Raw genomic sequence first — 5,953 nt, 5'->3', positions numbered from 1 at the left:
CTTATGGGTATTATAGCCAGTTTCCTCTTGCCAGTGTTTGGCACACTCTCCTATTGCTATGGTCCACCTTATGTTGACCAGGGGGAGATGTCCACCCTCTGTTCATGCCATCGTTTTCTGCTGTCATCATGGAGCTTCCCCTTGAGCCTGTAAGCCAAAATAAATCTCTTTGTCCCAAAAGTTGCTCTTGGTTGGGTGATTTCTACCAGCAATGTGAACCTGACTGTAACAGTAAAGTGGTACCAGGAGTGGGGTTGCTGATAGACACTGAATGCGTGGCTTTGGCCTTTTGGAGCTGATTTTCAAGAGGAATGTGGAAGGATTTGAAACCTTGGCCTAAGAGCTGCCTTGCAGTGCTGTAAGTACAGCTTGATGGACTATTCTGGTCAGAGTTGAAAGACCTAAATGCAGTAGGAACTAGGGACTGTGAGGTTTGGCTTATGAGGGTGAGAAAGAGCTTTGCCTGGAATGGACTAGCAGTTTGTGTGAGGCTTGCTATTATGCTCATGTCCTGAGAAGTTGTGCAGGGTTGCTTTGCATAGAAATGAACTGGTGTTAGCGGAGGGATGTGGCACAGACAAAAATGAAATCTTTGGATGAACTGCTGCTCATTCAGTTGCAATTGAGAGATTACAACCTTTGAGATTGGGGTACCTGACCTTCACTGGGGCAACAGGAAGAATGTAGACTCTTTTGGAGGGGTCTGAGTGCTCAAGGAGTGTCCTGTTCTTCAAAGTCTGCTTTATTCCCCCCTGGATTAACAAATTGGCACCCCACCTGGAATTGTGGAGTGTAAGAAATGCAGGAAAGAGAGGGTCATTGAGTTTGCAACACGGTCTTGTGTTTTGGAAATGGCCATAGGCAGTGTGAAGCAGGTTTGCTGGTTGCCTGCATGTAGACCCCAGGGGGCCATGAGGATAAACCATGGATTGCAGTGGAGACCCAGTGGAGATGCTGGGACCACAAGATGGCTGCTAAGGAAAGCTGTCAGCCTTGATGAAGTTTTCCAGGACTGTGAGTAGCCTAGCTGGAGGGGTGGAATTGGAATGCCAGAGACTTATTGCTGGTTAGAATTATCAGACTTGGAGATTTGTCACTGGCTAGAGTTGTTGGACTTGGAGCTACAGAGTTTGGTATTTGCCCTGTTTAAATCATGTATTGCTTGAGTATTCTTTACTGTGCTCAATGCCATCTTTTGCAGTGTGAATGTTTTTCTGTGCCATTATGGGTTTTTTTGAGGTTATTTTTTGGTATCATGGCTCAGTTAAAAGATCATAGACTATGGGGGCATATGAACATCATTGGAATTGATAAAATTATGGGGACTTTTAAAGTTAGATGAATTCATTGTATTTTACATCATGGATGGTTATCAGTTTATGGGGGCCAAGGGTGGAATGTGGTGGTTTGTTTCTGGTGTCCCCCATAAACTTTTCAGTGTTCTGAATGCTAAATCCCCAGCTAATGGAGTTTTGGGAATTAACGCCTGCTGGAGTGGGTATATTGTTGGGGGTGGGCTTATGGGTTTTATAGCCAGTTTCCTCTTGCCAGTGGCTGGCACACTCTCCTGTTGCTATTGTCCACTTTATGTTGGCCAGGGGGTGAGTCCACCTTCTGCTCATGCCATCATTTTCCTCTGCCATCGTGGAGCTTCTCCTTGAGCCTATAAGCCAAAATAAACCTCTTTTTCCCACAAACTGCTCTTGGTTGGGTGATTTCTACCAGCAATGTGAACCTGACTACAACAGAAATAGAACATGGGTTTTTTGGGGGGGGGTACGTCTTTACTACCTGCTATTTATTAATTGAGGAGCAGAGGTTAGTGGGTGATCAACTATCAAAAATGTAGCTAAACCTGCTATGTAGTCTGAGATTAAAACCACTTCCTTGAGCAAAGTCCTAATGTTCTTGTTATCTTAATTCGAATGCAAGAGGAAAACTTTAAATTTCTGTCACTGTCCTATCCCTTTGAAACATACCCTAGCAAATTTGAAGACAACACATTCCAATCCATCCCCATCCCATGGTTGTGTTAAACCAGAGAAAGTACTATAATAGACTATGACTACCTATACTTGCTGCTCAGAATAAGGCAGAACTTATACTTAGACACACAGAGTAGCAACTAACTATCAGAACTACTTGTAATACCAAATTGTAACTAACAATACAATTGTAACTAATCGTAGTACCAAATTGTAACTAACAATACAATTGTAACTAATTGTAATACCAAATTGTAACTAACAATACAACTGTAACTAATCATAACTAATTGTAACTAACAATACAATTGTAACTAATTATAATAAGTAATTGTAACTAACAATACAATTGAGGGCTGCCAACAATGTACTATGTAACAATGCCAGCATCACTACTGAGCAATGAGACCATTATTAAATGATATAAGATTATGTGAGCACCACCTCTGAGTGACTGTTGGGTACCTAGCACACACAGTATGGATACCCTGGTCAGGGGATGATTTACAACCTAGTTGAGAGAAAACTGGACAACAAATGTCATCATACTATGCAGAATGGCAGAGCATTAAACCATGACTTATTGCTGAAATTTCCATTTAGCATTTTCAGGATACAGTTGCCCTACACTAAAGAGGAAGGCAAGACTGGCATGGACCATCTCAAGGCCCTTTGTCCTGGATTCCATTTCTTTAGACGAGGCTCCAGCGCAGACCCTATAGCACCAGGTATTTGGGGTCCGTTTGCTTTCTGAAGTCCATTATGATAACTACACTGGGCACCTGGCAGATCAGCTGAGTCATGAGGACTGTGCCAGTATAAAAGGCAGTGTGTGGGTACTTGTTCCAGCCAGCCCAGCTCTGCCATAGGGGCCACTGTGTGCTCTGCTGCCCCAGGAGAGGTCAGATTCTTGGGGAACACTGGTGCACACTGGGATAACACTGCCCAGACAAGGGACAGTTGGACACTTCCCTTCCCTAGGGAAGTGACAGAGGTGGTCTTGGCCCCTCTCTGCTGCAGTCAGGTAGGGAGGGCCCGTGGTCAGGGTACCCAGGAGGCTCGTCATCTGACTTGCTCATTCTACTTGCAGGACCCCGATAGTCTCACACAGAACTGTCTCATTTACTTCTAGTGCCTGTGCCCTTAGGTAGATATCGATGAGGTCTGTGTATGCTGGCTGTGGTACTGGGAGCTGGAGTCTAGAACAGACAGAGGACACCCAGTCTACCTTCTGGAAATAGAATATGTTATGGTTCTGCATGCTAGATCTGCACCCAGTTATCCTGCTGCCAGGATGGCTCTCACTGTTCTCCACCTCTGCCCTCTCCTGTGTTTTGCGTGGTCCCTCTGCTCTCATACCACATGGTCCCTACACGCTTAGTGCCTCCCGGGCACCAGGTGAGGCTGCTCCATCTTCTCAGAGAGGAGGACCCACTGCTAAGGAAACCAAGGAAGCCTGCGATCAGGTTCATTTCAGATTTCCTTCAACTCAGAGGGACTCATCCTCAGCAATGCCTGATCTGTTTTAATTCAAGCAGCGCTGGTCCCACCACTTCTCTGAGCAGCCGTCACATCCAAGTGACCTGGACTTAGGGACTCTTAAGTTGGGTGACAAAAACCTGGACCTGGGTAACTAGGTGTTGCAGTCAGATTCACATTGCTGGTAGAAATCACCCAAGCAAGAACAGCTTGTGGAAAAAAGGGGTTTATTTTGGCTTACAGGCTCAAGGGGAAGCTCCATGATGGCAGGGAAAATGATGGCATGAGCAGAGGGTGGATATCACGCCCTGGCCAACATAAGGTGGACCACAGCAACAGGAGGGTGTGCCAAACACTGGCATGGGGAAACTGGCTTTAATACCCATAAGCCCGCCCCCAACAATACACTCCCTCCAGGAGGCCTTAATTCCCAAATCTCCATCGGCTGGGAACCTAGCATTCAGAACACCTAAGTTTATGGGGGACACATGAGTCAAACCACCACACTAGGTTGGAACGCACATCAGTACCCCAAAACTACCCTTAGGCCAGGATGGGCAAGGCCTGCGCCCAGGCGCACAAGCTTTTCAGAAACACTGTCACCAGCTCTAGGTGGGACACTGGAGGAGTGACTAGTTTGGAATGTAGGCTTTCTTTTCATGGGGATAAATGTCCTAAATTCAATGTGTGGATGGCTGCTTATGGTTTTTTTTTTTTGAGGTAGGGTTTCACTCTAGTGCAGGCTGACCTGGAATTCACCATGTAGTCTCTGGGTAGCCTTGAGCTCACAGCGATCCTCTTACGTCTGCCTCCCTACCAAGAGGTTGAGACCCTACACTGTATCCTTAGTTCAACCCCCACTCCTAAAAGCTGAAATCAAAACACAGAGATGGGGCTGGAGAGATGGCTTAGTAGTTAAGATGTTTGCCTGCAAAGCCAAAGGATCCTGGTTCGATTCTCCAGGACCCACGTAAGCCAGATGCACAAGAGGGCACATGCATCTGGAGTTCGTTTGCAGTGGCTTGAGCCCTGGTGTGTCCATTCTCTCTCTCTGTACTTCTTTTACTCAAATAAATAAATAAATTTTTTTTAAAAGCCAGATGCACAAGATAGTGCATGCAAATGGAGTTTGCAGATGCTAGAGACCCTGGTGTGCCTATTCTCTCTCTTTTGATCTGTCTGTCTCTCTGTCTCTTAAATAAATTTCTTAAAAAATATTTTTTTTAAGGGCTAGAGAGATGGCTTAGTAGTTAAGGCGCTTGCCTGCAAAGCCAAAGGAACCAGATTCGATTCCCCAGGACCCACATTAAGCAGATGCACAATGTGGCACAAGCATGTGGAGTTTGTTTGCAGTAGCTGGAAGCCCTGACATACCCATTCTCTCTCTGTCTCTCAAATAAATTAAGAAATAAAAACCCTGTTAAAAATATATTTTAGGGCTGGAGAGATGGCTTAGCGGTTAAGCGCTTGCCTGTGAAGCCTAAGGACCCCGGTTCGAGGCTCGATTCCCCAGGACCCACATTAGCCAGATGCACAAGGGGACGCATGCGTCTGGAGTTCGTTTGCAGAGGCTGGAAGCCCTGGCGCGCCCATTCTCTCTCTCTCCCTCTATCTGTCTTTCTCTCTGTGTCTGTCTCTCTCAAATAAATTAAAAAAAAAAAAATATATATATATATATATATTTTAAAACCACAAAGATGCATAGCAACAGATTCTGAATTAATAGTTCTTGGCCACAGTGACTGATGAGGGAGTGGTTTCAGTGTGGGGGGAACACACCCTTGCTGGGTGGACGGTCCTGGCAGAAGTACCTGTGTCTGAGAGGTGGTGACCGCTGTGCAAGACCGTGGCTCCGGGAGTCTTGGGGAAGCTGCTGTCGGGCCAGATCCAGAGAATCTGTTTGTCATAACTTCCAGCTTTTCTTGGGTTTGCCAGAGGTGTTGACACAGGAAATGCTGTTTTCATTCTTGTAATGTTCACCCTTCTTTCACTATAACATGAACATGGCTAGGGGTTGGTAGTATTGATTCCTTTACTCATGTTTGAGACAAAATGTCTGATAAACAACTTTAGGAAAGTTCATTTTGTCTGACAGTTCGAGGTAGAGTCGTCGTGGTGGGAAGACATGGTGACGGGAGTTAATGCAGCGGCTCACGTGGCTCCCTCAGTCAGGAAGCAGAGAGATGAATGTGGGTCTTTTGTTCACTTGCTCCTTTCCACCCAGCTCTGGAGCACAGCTCATGGAAGGGTTCCACCCCATTCACAGGGCATCTTCCATCCTCAGTTGAGTCTCTGACAACACCCTCACAGATAGGGTCAGAGGTGTGTCTCCTAGGTGACTCTGAATCCCATCACGTTGACAACCAGGGTTTAGCATCACCGTGGGGAAGGAGCTGAGCGATGAGCCTGTGGGAATCAGGAGGTGCTGGCCGGGCGGGCATCAAGTCCTGCCTCTCACTCATGGCGTCCCTTCATCTCCCAGCCAGGAG

This window comes from Jaculus jaculus, chromosome 1 (assembly GCF_020740685.1).
Source record: "Jaculus jaculus isolate mJacJac1 chromosome 1, mJacJac1.mat.Y.cur, whole genome shotgun sequence".
Lineage (NCBI taxonomy): Eukaryota > Metazoa > Chordata > Mammalia > Rodentia > Dipodidae > Jaculus > Jaculus jaculus.
The sequence above is the reverse complement of the archived record's forward strand: the minus strand, read 5'-3'. Positions refer to the sequence as shown.